The following is a 12,847-nucleotide window of genomic DNA, read 5'->3' as shown; positions in this document are numbered from 1 at the left end:
CATTTTCTTAGTCTGACGCTCGTAATCCATTCATTTGCGACGTGGCGCATTTATTGCAGCACGATGGTAGCCGGTTTGAAGGGAAAGCAACTTCTAATTATGTCTCTTTCTTGATTTACTCAGCGGCTATTGCGTAAAAAAGATACGTCACAGTCGTAATGATAAATAATGTAACGTGAAAAAGTAAATAGCCTACGACACCGGGAGTTCCCAGGCGGTCCCCCATCCAAGTACTATCCCGGCCCGACGATGCTTAACTTCCGTGATCGGACGAGAGCAGGTGTGTTCATCGTGGTATGGTCGTAGACAAACAAACGGGCAGATATCTACGATTTATTAGCACATTACATCGAAAATGGTTTAAACTTTAAAGGTCATATTTCTTGACTGGATTATCCGAAATAGGTCGTGTTTATGTGCATTTGAAAGGTCATTTCAAGCGCTATCCATTAATTACGACAACCATGCGCTTTAAGATTTCCGGTAAAAAGTTCCAACGAAGGCAATCTAGGGTACTTTCAGACTTAATTTTCATATGACAAAGTTAATTAGCAACTTAACTACATCGCCATTTTCTTTGTCTGACGCTCGTAATCCATTCATTTGCGACTTGGCGCATTTATTGCTGCCAGATCGTAGCCGTTTTGAAGGAAAATCAACTTCTAATCATGTCTCTTTCTTGATTTACTCAGCGGCTATTGCGTAAAAAAGATACGTCACAGTCGTAATGATAAATAATTTAACGGAAAAAGTCAATAGCCTACGACACCGGGAGTTCCCAGGCGGTCCCCCATCCAAGTACTATCCCGGCCCGACGATGCCTAACTTCCGTGATCGGACGAAAACAGGTGTGTTCATCGTGGTATGGTCGTAGACAAACAAACGGGCAGATATCTACGATTTATTAGCACATTACATCGAAAATGGTTTAAACTTTAAAGGTCATAATTCTTGACTGGATCATCCGAAATAGGTCGTGTTTATGTGCATTTGAAAGCTCTTTTTAAGCGCTATCGATTCTTTACGACAACCATGTGCTTTAAGATTTCCGGTAAAAAGTTGCAACGAAGGAAATCTAGGGTACTTTCAGACTTAATTTTCATATGACAAAGTTAATTAGCAAAGTAACTACATCGCCATTTTCTTTGTCTGACGCTCGTAATCCATTTATTTGCGACGTGGCGCATTTATTGCAGCAAGATTGTGGCCGTTTTGAAGGGAAAGCAACTTCTAATCACGTCCCTTACTTGATTTACTCAGCGGCTATTGCGTAAAAAAGATACGTCACAGTCGTAATGATAAATAATGTAACGTGAAATAGTCAATAGCCTACGACACCGGGAGATCCCAGGCGGATCCCCCATCCAAGTACTATCCCGACCCGACGATGCTGAAATTCCGTGATCGGACGAGAACAGGTGTGTTCATCGTGGTATGGTCGTAGACAAACAAACGGGCAGATATCTACGATTTATTAGCACATTACATCGAAAATGGTCCAAACTTTAAAGGTCATATTTTTTGACTGGATCATTCGAAATAGGTCGTGTTTATGTGCATTTGACAGCTCTTTTTAAGCGCTATCGATTCTTGACAACAACCATGCGCTTTAAGATTTCCGGTAAAAAGTTGCAACGAAGGAAATCTAGGGTACTTTCAGACTTAATTTTCATATGACAAAGTTAATTAGCAAAGTAACTACATCGCCATTTTCTTTGTCTGACGCTCGTAATCCATTTATTTGCGACGTGGCGCATTTATTGCAGCAAGATTGTAGCCGTTTTGAAGGGAAAACAACTTCTAATCACGTCCCTTACTTGATTTACTCAGCGGCTATTGCGTAAAAAAGATACGTCACAGTCGTAATGATAAATAATGTAACGTGAAATAGTCAATAGCCTACGACACCGGGAGATCCCAGGCGGTCCCCCATCCAAGAGCTATCCCGACCCGACGATGCTTAACTTCCGTGATCGGACGAGAACAGGTGTGTTCATCGTGGTATGGTCGTAGACAAACAAACGGGCAGATATCTACGATTTATTAGCACATTACATCGAAAATGGTTCAAACTTTAAAGGTCATATTTTTTGACTGGATCATTCGAAATAGGTCGCGTTTATGTGCATTTGACAGCTCTTTTTAAGCGCTATCGATTCTCGACAACAATAATGCGCTTTATGATTTCCGGTAAAAAGTTCCAACGAAGGCAATCTAGGGTACTTGCAGACTTAATTTTCATATGACAAAGTTAATTAGCAAATTAACTACATCGCCATTTTCTTTGTCTGACGCTCGTAATCCATTGATTTGCGACGTGGCGCATTTATTGCAGCCAGATCGTAGCCGTTTTGAAGGGAAAGAAACTTCTAATAACGTCCCTTACTTGATTTACTCAGCGGCTATTGCGTAAAAAAGATACGTCACAGTCGTAATGATAAATAATGTAACGTGAAAAAGTCAATAGCCTACGACACCGGGAGTTCCCAGGCGGTCCCCCATCCAAGTACTATCCCGGCACGACGATGCTTTACTTCCGTGATCGGACGAGAACAGGTGTGTTCATCGTGGTATGGTCGTAGACAAACAAACGGGCAGATATCTACGATTTATTAGCACATTACATCGAAAATGGTTCAAACTTTAAAGGTCATATTTCTTGACTGGATCATTCGAAATAGGTCGTGTTTATGTGCATTTGACAGCTCTTTTTAAGCGCTATCGATTCGTTACAACAATAATGCGCTTTATGATTTCCGGTAAAAAGTTCCAACGAAGGCAATCTAGGGTACTTGCAGACTTAATTTTCATATGACAAAGTTAATTAGCAAATTAACTACATCGCCATTTTCTTTGTCTGACGCTCGTAATCCATTGATTTGCGACGTGGCGCATTTATTGCAGCCAGATCGTAGCCGTTTTGAAGGGAAAGAAACTTCTAATAACGTCCCTTACTTGATTTACTCAGCGGCTATTGCGTAAAAAAGATACGTCATAGTCGTAATGATAAATAATGTAACGTGAAAAAGTCAATAGCCTACGACACCGGGAGTTCCCAGGCGGTCCCCCATCCAAGTACTATCCCGGCACGACGATGCTTTACTTCCGTGATCGGACCAGAGCAGGTGTGTTCATCGTGGTATGGTCGTAGACAAACAAACGGGCAGATATCTACGATTTATTAGCACATTACATCGAAAATGGTTCAAACTTTAAAGGTCATATTTCTTGAGTGGATCATTCGAAATAGGTCGTGTTTATGTGCATATGACAGCTCTTTTTAAGCGCTATCGATTCTTTACAACAATAATGCGCTTTATGATTTCCGGTAAAAAGTTCCAACGAAGGCAATCTAGGGTACTTGCAGACTTAATTTTCATATGACAAAGTTAATTAGCAAAGTAACTACGTCGCCATTTTCTTTGTCTGACGCTCGTAATCCATTCATTTGCGACGTGGCGCATTTATTGCAGCAAGATTGTAGCCTTTTTGAAAGGAAAGGAACTTCTAATCACGTCCCTTACTTGATTTACTCAGCGGCTATTGCGTAAAAAAGATACGTCACAGTCGTAATGATAAATAATGTAACGTGAAAAAGTCAATAGCCTACGACACCAGGAGTTCCCAGGCGGTCCCCCATCCAAGTACTTTCCCGGCCCGACGATGCTTAACTTCCGTGATCGGACGAGAACAGGTGTGTTCATCGTGGTATGGTCGTAGACAAACAAACGGGCAGATATCTACGATTTATTAGCACATTACATCAAAAATGGTTCAAACTTTAAAGGTCATATTTCTTGACTGGATTATCCGAAATAGGTCGTGTTTATGTGCATTTGAAAGCTCTTTTCAAGCGCTATCCATTATTTACGACAACCATGCGCTTTAAGATTTCGGGTAAAAAGTTCCAACGAAGGCAATCTAGGGTACTTTCCGACTTAATTTTCATATGACAAAGTTAATTAGCAAAGTAACTACATCGCCATTTTCTTTGTCTGACGCTCGTAATCCATTCATTTGCGACGTGGCGCATATCTAGCAGCAAGATTGTAGCCTTTTTGAAGGGAAAGCAACTTCTAATCACGTCCCTTACTGGATTTACTCGGCGGTTATTGCGTAAAAAAGATACGTCACAGTCGTAATGATAAATAATGTAACGTGAAAAAGTCAATAGCCTACGACACCGGGAGATCCCAGGCGGTCCCCCATCCAGGTACTATCCCGGCCCGACGATGCTTAACTTCCCTGAACGGACAAGAACAGGTGTGTTCATCGTGGTATGGTCGTAGAAAAACAAACGGGCAGATATCTACGATTTATTAGCACATTACATCGAAAATGGTTCAAACTTTAAAGGTCATATTTCTTGACTGGATCATTCGAAATAGGTCGTGTTTATGTGCATTTGACAGCTCTTTTTAAGCGCTATCGATTCTTTACAACAATAATGCGCTTTATGATTTCCGGTAAAAAGTTCCAACAGAGGCAATCTAGTGTACTTGCAGACTTAATTTTCATATGACAAAGTTAATTAGCAAAGTAACTAGATCGCCATTTTCTTTGTCTGACGCTCTTAATCCATTCATTTGCGACGTGGCGCATTTATTGCAGCAAGATTGTAGCCTTTTTGAAGGGAAAGGAACTTCTAATCACGTCCCTTACTTGATTTACTCAGCGGCTATTGCGTAAAAAAGATACGTCACAGTCGTAATGATAAATAATGGAACGTGAAAAAGTCAATAGCCTACGACACCGGGAGATCCCAGGCGGTCCCCCATCCAAGTACTATCCCGGCCCGACGATGCTTAACTTCCGTGATCGGACGAGAACAGGTGTGTTCATCGTGGTATGGTCGTAGACAAACATACGTGTAGATATCTATGATTTATTAGCACATTACATCGAAAATGGTTTAAACTTTAAAGATCATAATTCTTGACTGGGTGATCGGAAATAGTTCGTGTTTATGTGCATTTGAAAGCTCCTTTTAAGCGCTATCGATTCTTTACGACAATAATGCGCTTTAAGATTTCGGGTAAAAAGTTCCAACGAAGGCAATCTAGGGTACTTTCCGACTTAATTTTCATATGACAAAGTTAATTAGCAAAGTAACTACATCGCCATTTTCTTTGTCTGACGCTCGTAATCCATTCATTTGCGACGTGGCGCATATATAGCAGCAAGATTGTAGCCTTTTTGAAGGGAAAGCAACTTCTAATCACGTCCCTTACTTGATTTACTCGGCGGTTATTGCGTAAAAAAGATACGTCACAGTCGTAATGATAAATAATGTAACGTGAAAAAGTCAATAGCCTACGACACCGGGAGATCCCAGGCGGTCCCCCATCCAGGTACTATCCCGGCCCGACGATGCTTAACTTCCCTGAACGGACAAGAACAGGTGTGTTCATCGTGGTATGGTCGTAGAAAAACAAACGGGCAGATATCTACGATTTATTAGCACATTACATCGAAAATGGTTCAAACTTTAAAGGTCATATTTCTTGACTGGATCATTCGAAATAGGTCGTGTTTATGTGCATTTGACAGCTCTTTTTAAGCGCTATCGATTCTTTACAACAATAATGCGCTTTATGATTTCCGGTAAAAAGTTCCAACAGAGGCAATCTAGTGTACTTGCAGACTTAATTTTCATATGACAAAGTTAATTAGCAAAGTAACTAGATCGCCATTTTCTTTGTCTGACGCTCTTAATCCATTCATTTGCGACGTGGCGCATTTATTGCAGCAAGATTGTAGCCTTTTTGAAGGGAAAGGAACTTCTAATCACGTCCCTTACTTGATTTACTCAGCGGCTATTGCGTAAAAAAGATACGTCACAGTCGTAATGATAAATAATGTAACGTGAAAAAGTCAATAGCCTACGACACCGAGAGATCCCAGGCGGTCCCCCATCCAAGTACTATCCCGGCCCGACGATGCTTAACTTCCGTGATCGGACGAGAACAGGTGTGTTCATCGTGGTATGGTCGTAGACAAACATACGTGTAGATATCTATGATTTATTAGCACATTACATCGAAAATGGTTTAAACTTTAAAGATCATAATTCTTGACTGGGTGATCGGAAATAGTTCGTGTTTATGTGCATTTGAAAGCTCCTTTTAAGCGCTATCGATTCTTTACGACAATAATGCGCTTTAAGATTTCCGGTAAAAAGTTCCAACGTAGGCAATCTAGGGTACTTTCAGACTTAATTTTCATATGACAAAGTTAGTTAGCAAAGTAAGTACATCGCCATTTTCTTTGTCTCATGCTCGTAATCTATTCATTTGCGACGTGGCGCATTTATTGCAGCACGATTGTAGCCGTTTTGAAGGGAAAGCAACTTCTAATCATGTCTCTTTCTTGATTTACTCAGCGGCTATTGCGTAAAAAAGATACGTCACAGTCGTAATGATAAATAATGTAACGTGAAAAAGTCAATAGCCTACGACACCAGGAGTTCCCAGGCGGTTCCCCATCCAAGTACTATCCCGGCCCGACGATGCTTAACTTCCGTGATCGGACGAGAACAGGTGTGTTCATCGTGGTATGGTCGTAGACAAACAAACGGGCAGATATCTACGATTTATTAGCACATTACATCAAAAATGGTTCAAACTTTAAAGGTCATATTTCTTGACTGGATTATCCGAAATAGGTCGTGTTTATGTGCATTTGAAAGCTCTTTTCAAGCGCTATCCATTATTTACGACAACCATGCGCTTTAAGATTTCGGGTAAAAAGTTCCAACGAAGGCAATCTAGGGTACTTTCAGACTTAATTTTCATATGACAAAAATAATTAGCAAAGTAACTACATCGCCATTTTCTTTGTCTGACGCTCGTAATCCATTCATTTGCGACGTGGCGCATATATAAAAGCAAAATTGTAGCCTTTTTGAAGGGAAAGCAACTTCTAATCACGTCCCTTACTTGATTTACTCGGCGGTTATTGCGTAAAAAAGATACGTCACAGTCGTAATGATAAATAATGTAACGTGAAAAAGTCAATAGCCTACGACACCGGGAGATCCCAGGCGGTCCCCCATCCAGGTACTATCCCGGCCCGACGATGCTTAACTTCCCTGAACGGACAAGAACAGGTGTGTTCATCGTGGTATGGTCGTAGACAAACAAACGGGCAGATATCTACGATTTATTAGCACATTACATCGAAAATGGTTCAAACTTTAAAGGTCATAATTCTTGATTGGATTATCCGAAATAGGTCGTGTTTATGTGCATTTGCAAGCTCTTTTCAAGCGCTATCCATTATTCACGACAACCATGCGCTTTAAGATTTCGGGTAAAAAGTTCCAACGAAGGCAATCTAGGGTACTTTCAGACTTAATTTTCATATGACAAAGTTAATTAGCAAAGTAACTACATCGCCATTTTCTTTGTCTGACGCTCGTAATCCATTCATTTGCGACGTGGCGCATTTATTGCAGCAAGATTGTAGCCTTTTTGAAGGGAAAGCAACTTCTAATCACGTCCCTTACTTGATTTACTCGGCGGCTATTGCGTAAAAAAGTTACGTCACAGTCGTAATGATAAATAATGTAACGTGAAAAAGTCAATAGCCTACGACACCGGGAGATCCCAGGCGGTCCCCCATCCAAGTACTATCCCGGCCCGACGATGCTTAACTTCCGTGATCGGACAAGAACAGGTGTGTTCATCGTGGTATGGTCGTAGACAAACAAACGGGCAGATATCTACGATTTATTAGCACATTACATCGAAAATGGTTCAAACTTTAAAGGTCATATTTCTTGACTGGATCATTCGAAATAGGTCGTGTTTATGTGCATTTGACAGCTCTTTTTAAGCGCTATCGATTCTTTACAACAATAATGCGCTTTATGATTTCCGGTAAAAAGTTCCAACAGAGGCAATCTAGTGTACTTGCAGACTTAATTTTCATATGACAAAGTTAATTAGCAAAGTAACTACATCGCCATTTTCTTTGTCTGACGCTCGCAATCCATTCATTTGCGACGTGGCGCATTTATTGCAGCAAGATTATAGCCTTTTTGAAGGGAAAGCAACTTCTAATCACGTCCCTTACTTGATTAACTCAGCGGCTATTGCGTAAAAAAGATACGTCACAGTCGTAATGATAAATAATGTAACGTGAAAAAGTCAATAGCATACGACACCGGGAGATCCCAGGCGGTCCCCCATCCAAGTACTATCCCGGCCCGACGATGCTTAACTTCCGTGATCGGACGAGAACAGGTGTGTTCATCGTGGTATGGTCGTAGACAAACATACGTGTAGATATCTATGATTTATTAGCACATTACATCGAAAATGGTTTAAACTTTAAAGATCATAATTCTTGACTGGGTGATCGGAAATAGTTCGTGTTTATGTGCATTTGAAAGCTCCTTTTAAGCGCTATCGATTCTTTACGACAATAATGCGCTTTAAGATTTCCGGTAAAAAGTTCCAACGTAGGCAATCTAGGGTACTTTCAGACTTAATTTTCATATGACAAAGTTAGTTAGCAAAGTAAGTACATCGCCATTTTCTTTGTCTCATGCTCGTAATCTATTCATTTGCGACGTGGCGCATTTATTGCAGCACGATTGTAGCCGTTTTGAAGGGAAAGCAACTTCTAATCATGTCTCTTTCTTGATTTACTCAGCGGCTATTGCGTAAAAAAGATACGTCACAGTCGTAATGATAAATAATGTAACGTGAAAAAGTCAATAGCCTACGACACCAGGAGTTCCCAGGCGGTCCCCCATCCAAGTACTATCCCGGCCCGACGATGCTTAACTTCCGTGATCGGACGAGAACAGGTGTGTTCATCGTGGTATGGTCGTAGACAAACAAACGGGCAGATATCTACGATTTATTAGCACATTACATCAAAAATGGTTCAAACTTTAAAGGTCATATTTCTTGACTGGATTATCCGAAATAGGTCGTGTTTATGTGCATTTGAAAGCTCTTTTCAAGCGCTATCCATTATTCACGACAACCATGCGCTTTAAGATTTCGGGTAAAAAGTTCCAACGAAGGCAATCTAGGGTACTTTCAGACTTAATTTTCATATGACAAAGTTAATTAGCAAAGTAACTACATCGCCATTTTCTTTGTCTGACGCTCGTAATCCATTCATTTGCGACGTGGCGCATATATAAAAGCAAAATTGTAGCCTTTTTGAAGGGAAAGCAACTTCTAATCACGTCCCTTACTTGATTTACTCGGCGGTTATTGCGTAAAAAAGATACGTCACAGTCGTAATGATAAATAATGTAACGTGAAAAAGTCAATAGCCTACGACACCGGGAGATCCCAGGCGGTCCCCCATCCAGGTACTATCCCGGCCCGACGATGCCTAACTTCCCTGAACGGACAAGAACAGGTGTGTTCATCGTGGTATGGTCGTAGACAAACAAACGGGCAGATATCTACGATTTATTAGCACATTACATCGAAAATGGTTCAAACTTTAAAGGTCATATTTCTTGACTGGATCATTCGAAATAGGTCGTGTTTATGTGCATTTGACAGCTCTTTTTAAGCGCTATCGATTCTTTACAACAATAATGCGCTTTATGATTTCCGGTAAAAAGTTCCAACAGAGGCAATCTAGTGTACTTGCAGACTTAATTTTCATATGACAAAGTTAATTAGCAAAGTAACTACATCGCCATTTTCTTTGTCTGACGCTCTTAATCCATTCATTTGCGACGTGGCGCATTTATTGCAGCAAGATTGTAGCCCTTTTTAAGGGAAAGAAGCTTCTAATCATGTCCCTTACTTGATTTACTCGGCGGCTATTGCGTAAGAAAGATACGTCCCAGTCGTAATGATAAATAATGTAACGTGAAAAAGTCAATAGCCTACGACACCGGGATATCCCAGGCGGTCACCCATCCAAGTACTATCCCGCCCCGACGATGCTTAACTTCCGTGATCGGACAAGAATAGGTGTGTTCATCGTGGTATGGTCGTAGACAAACAATCGGGCAGATATCTACGATTTATTACCACATTACATCGAAAATGGTTTAAACTTTAAAGGTCATAATTCTTGACTGGATTATCCGAAATAGGTCGTGTTTATGTGCATTGGCAAGCTCTTTTCAAGCGCTATCCATTATTCACGACAACCATGCGCTTTAAGATTTCGGGTAAAAAGTTCCAACGAAGGCAATCTAGGGTACTTTCAGACTTAATTTTCATATGACAAAGTTAATTAGCAAAGTAACCACATCGCCATTTTCTTTGTCTGACGCTCGTAATCCATTCATTTGCGACGTGGCGCATTTATTGCAGCAAGATTGTAGCCTTTTTGAAGGGAAAGCAACTTCTAATCACGTCCCTTACTTGATTTACTCGGCGGCTATTGCGTAAAAAAGTTACGTCACAGTCGTAATGATAAATAATGTAACGTGAAAAAGTCAATAGCCTACGACACCGGGAGATCCCAGGCGGTCCCCCATCCAAGTACTATCCCGGCCCGACGATGCTTAACTTCCGTGATCGGACAAGAACAGGTGTGTTCATCGTGGTATGGTCGTAGACAAACAAACCGGCAGATATCTACGATTTATTAGCACATTACATCGAAAATGGTTCAAACTTTAAAGGTCATATTTCTTGACTGGATCATTCGAAATAGGTCGTGTTTATGTGCATTTGACAGCTCTTTTTAAGCGCTATCGATTCTTTACAACAATAATGCGCTTTATGATTTCCGGTAAAAAGTTCCAACAGAGGCAATCTAGTGTACTTGCAGACTTAATTTTCATATGACAAAGTTAATTAGCAAAGTAACTACATCGCCATTTTCTTTGTCTGACGCTCGCAATCCATTCATTTGCGACGTGGCGCATTTATTGCAGCAAGATTATAGCCTTTTTGAAGGGAAAGCAACTTCTAATCACGTCCCTTACTTGATTAACTCAGCGGCTATTGCGTAAAAAAGATACGTCACAGTCGTAATGATAAATAATGTAACGTGAAAAAGTCAATAGCCTACGACACCGGGCGTTCCCAGGCGGTCCCCCATCCAGGTACTATCCCGGCCCGACGATGCTTAACTTCCCTGATTGGACGAGAACAGGTGTGTTCATCGTGGTATGGTCGTAGACAAACAACCGGGCAGATATCTACGATTTATTAGCACATTACATCGAAAATGGTTTAAACTTTAAAGGTCATATTTCTTGACTGGATCATTCGAAATAGGTCGTGTTTATGTGCATTTGACAGCTCTTTTTAAGCGCTATCGATTCTTGACAACAACCATGCGCTTTAAGATTTCCGGTAAAAAGTTGCAACGAAGGAAATCTAGGGTACTTTCAGACTTAATTTTCATATGACAAAGTTAATTAGCAAAGTAACTACATCGCCATTTTCTTTGTCTGACGCTCGTAATCCATTTATTTGCGACGTGGCGCATTTATTGCAGCAAGATTGTAGCCGTTTTGAAGGGAAAGCAACTTCTAATCACGTCCCTTACTTGATTTACTCAGCGGCTATTGCGTAAAAAAGATACGTCACAGTCGTAATGATAAATAATGTAACGTGAAATAGTCAATAGCCTACGACACCGGGAGATCCCAGGCGGTCCCCCATCCAAGTACTATCCCGACCCGACGATGCTTAACTTCCGTGATCGGACGAGAACAGGTGTGTTCATCGTGGTATGGTCGTAGACAAACAAACGGCACATATCTACGATTTATTAGCACATTACATCGAAAATGGTTCAAACTTTAAAGGTCATATTTTTTGACTGGATCATTCGAAATAGGTCGCGTTTATGTGCATTTGACAGCTCTTTTTAAGCGCTATCGATTCTTGACAACAAAAATGCGCTTTATGATTTCCGGTAAAAAGTTCCAACGAAGGCAATCTAGGGTACTTGCAGACTTAATTTCCATATGACAAAGTTAATTAGCAAATTAACTACATCGCCATTTTCTTTGTCTGACGCTCGTAATCCATTGATTTGCGACGTGGCGCATTTATTGCAGCCAGATCGTAGCCGTTTTAAAGGGAAAGAAACTTCTAATAACGTCCCTTACTTGATTTACTCAGCGGCTATTGCGTAAAAAAGATACGTCACAGTCGTAATGATAAATAATGTAACGTGAAAAAGTCAATAGCCTACGACACCGGGAGTTCCCAGGCGGTCCCCCATCCAAGTACTATCCCGGCACGACGATGCTTTACTTCCGTGATCGGACGAGAACAGGTGTGTTCATCGTGGTATGGTCGTAGACAAACAACCGGGCAGATATCTACGATTTATTAGCACATTACATCGAAAATGGTTCAAACTTTAAAGGTCATATTTCTTGACTGGATCATTCGAAATAGGTCGTGTTTATGTGCATTTGACAGCTCTTTTTAAGCGCTGTCGATTCTTTACAACAATAATGCGCTTTATGATTTCCGGTAAAAAGTTCCAACGAAGGCAATCTAGGGTAATTTCAGACTTAATTTTCATATGACAAAGTTAATTAGCAAATTAACTACATCGCCATTTTCTTTGTCTGACGCTCGTAATCCATTTATTTGCGACGTGGCGCATTTATTGCAGCAAGATTGTAGCCGTTTTGAAGGGAAAGCAACTTCTAATCACGTCCCTTACTTGATTTACTCAGCGGCTATTGCGTAAAAAAGATACGTCACAGTCGTAATAATAAATAATGTAACGTGAAAAAGTCAATAGCCTACGACACCGGGAGTTCCCAAGCGGTCCCCCATCCAAGTGCTATCCCGGCCCGACGATGCTTAACTTCCGTGATCGGACGAGAACAGGTGTGTTCATCGTGGTATGGTCGTAGACAAACAAACGGGCAGATATCTAC

General features: G+C 40.8%; 16 non-coding genes and 7 pseudogenes across 16 annotated transcripts; all 23 read right to left on the bottom strand.

Moving 5' to 3' along the window:
* Positions 1 to 189: 189 nt before the first annotated feature.
* On the bottom strand, positions 190 to 308 carry LOC130616470 (5S ribosomal RNA). Its single transcript, XR_008977552.1, has one exon. It is a non-coding gene; the product is annotated as a 5S ribosomal RNA (ribosomal RNA).
* A 449-nt stretch (positions 309 to 757) lies between these two features.
* Positions 758 to 876, bottom strand: LOC130617298 (5S ribosomal RNA). The gene has a single exon (XR_008978375.1). It is a non-coding gene; the product is annotated as a 5S ribosomal RNA (ribosomal RNA).
* A 450-nt stretch (positions 877 to 1,326) lies between these two features.
* On the bottom strand, positions 1,327 to 1,446 carry LOC130618739 (5S ribosomal RNA; annotated as a pseudogene).
* A 450-nt stretch (positions 1,447 to 1,896) lies between these two features.
* Positions 1,897 to 2,015, bottom strand: LOC130618308 (5S ribosomal RNA). Its single transcript, XR_008979382.1, has one exon. It is a non-coding gene; the product is annotated as a 5S ribosomal RNA (ribosomal RNA).
* A 450-nt stretch (positions 2,016 to 2,465) lies between these two features.
* LOC130617357 (5S ribosomal RNA) lies at positions 2,466 to 2,584 on the bottom strand. The gene has a single exon (XR_008978435.1). It is a non-coding gene; the product is annotated as a 5S ribosomal RNA (ribosomal RNA).
* A 450-nt stretch (positions 2,585 to 3,034) lies between these two features.
* Positions 3,035 to 3,153, bottom strand: LOC130618496 (5S ribosomal RNA; annotated as a pseudogene).
* A 450-nt stretch (positions 3,154 to 3,603) lies between these two features.
* LOC130615325 (5S ribosomal RNA) lies at positions 3,604 to 3,722 on the bottom strand. Its single transcript, XR_008976414.1, has one exon. It is a non-coding gene; the product is annotated as a 5S ribosomal RNA (ribosomal RNA).
* Positions 3,723 to 4,172: 450 nt separating this feature from the next.
* On the bottom strand, positions 4,173 to 4,291 carry LOC130618704 (5S ribosomal RNA; annotated as a pseudogene).
* Positions 4,292 to 4,741: 450 nt separating this feature from the next.
* Positions 4,742 to 4,860, bottom strand: LOC130616710 (5S ribosomal RNA). The gene has a single exon (XR_008977790.1). It is a non-coding gene; the product is annotated as a 5S ribosomal RNA (ribosomal RNA).
* Positions 4,861 to 5,310: 450 nt separating this feature from the next.
* On the bottom strand, positions 5,311 to 5,429 carry LOC130618703 (5S ribosomal RNA; annotated as a pseudogene).
* A 450-nt stretch (positions 5,430 to 5,879) lies between these two features.
* On the bottom strand, positions 5,880 to 5,998 carry LOC130617427 (5S ribosomal RNA). The gene has a single exon (XR_008978504.1). It is a non-coding gene; the product is annotated as a 5S ribosomal RNA (ribosomal RNA).
* Positions 5,999 to 6,448: 450 nt separating this feature from the next.
* Positions 6,449 to 6,567, bottom strand: LOC130615428 (5S ribosomal RNA). The gene has a single exon (XR_008976516.1). It is a non-coding gene; the product is annotated as a 5S ribosomal RNA (ribosomal RNA).
* Positions 6,568 to 7,017: 450 nt separating this feature from the next.
* Positions 7,018 to 7,136, bottom strand: LOC130618658 (5S ribosomal RNA; annotated as a pseudogene).
* Positions 7,137 to 7,586: 450 nt separating this feature from the next.
* On the bottom strand, positions 7,587 to 7,705 carry LOC130617721 (5S ribosomal RNA). The gene has a single exon (XR_008978798.1). It is a non-coding gene; the product is annotated as a 5S ribosomal RNA (ribosomal RNA).
* Positions 7,706 to 8,155: 450 nt separating this feature from the next.
* Positions 8,156 to 8,274, bottom strand: LOC130617499 (5S ribosomal RNA). Its single transcript, XR_008978577.1, has one exon. It is a non-coding gene; the product is annotated as a 5S ribosomal RNA (ribosomal RNA).
* A 450-nt stretch (positions 8,275 to 8,724) lies between these two features.
* LOC130617435 (5S ribosomal RNA) lies at positions 8,725 to 8,843 on the bottom strand. Its single transcript, XR_008978513.1, has one exon. It is a non-coding gene; the product is annotated as a 5S ribosomal RNA (ribosomal RNA).
* Positions 8,844 to 9,293: 450 nt separating this feature from the next.
* LOC130618738 (5S ribosomal RNA) lies at positions 9,294 to 9,412 on the bottom strand (annotated as a pseudogene).
* Positions 9,413 to 9,862: 450 nt separating this feature from the next.
* On the bottom strand, positions 9,863 to 9,981 carry LOC130618619 (5S ribosomal RNA; annotated as a pseudogene).
* A 450-nt stretch (positions 9,982 to 10,431) lies between these two features.
* On the bottom strand, positions 10,432 to 10,550 carry LOC130617720 (5S ribosomal RNA). Its single transcript, XR_008978797.1, has one exon. It is a non-coding gene; the product is annotated as a 5S ribosomal RNA (ribosomal RNA).
* Positions 10,551 to 11,000: 450 nt separating this feature from the next.
* On the bottom strand, positions 11,001 to 11,119 carry LOC130618304 (5S ribosomal RNA). Its single transcript, XR_008979378.1, has one exon. It is a non-coding gene; the product is annotated as a 5S ribosomal RNA (ribosomal RNA).
* Positions 11,120 to 11,569: 450 nt separating this feature from the next.
* On the bottom strand, positions 11,570 to 11,688 carry LOC130617538 (5S ribosomal RNA). Its single transcript, XR_008978615.1, has one exon. It is a non-coding gene; the product is annotated as a 5S ribosomal RNA (ribosomal RNA).
* A 449-nt stretch (positions 11,689 to 12,137) lies between these two features.
* LOC130617356 (5S ribosomal RNA) lies at positions 12,138 to 12,256 on the bottom strand. The gene has a single exon (XR_008978434.1). It is a non-coding gene; the product is annotated as a 5S ribosomal RNA (ribosomal RNA).
* Positions 12,257 to 12,706: 450 nt separating this feature from the next.
* On the bottom strand, positions 12,707 to 12,825 carry LOC130617087 (5S ribosomal RNA). Its single transcript, XR_008978164.1, has one exon. It is a non-coding gene; the product is annotated as a 5S ribosomal RNA (ribosomal RNA).
* Positions 12,826 to 12,847: the final 22 nt, after the last annotated feature.

This window comes from Hydractinia symbiolongicarpus, chromosome 11, assembly GCF_029227915.1.
Source record: "Hydractinia symbiolongicarpus strain clone_291-10 chromosome 11, HSymV2.1, whole genome shotgun sequence".
NCBI lineage: Eukaryota > Metazoa > Cnidaria > Hydrozoa > Anthoathecata > Hydractiniidae > Hydractinia > Hydractinia symbiolongicarpus.
The sequence above is the reverse complement of the archived record's forward strand: the minus strand, read 5'-3'. Positions and strand labels throughout refer to the sequence as shown.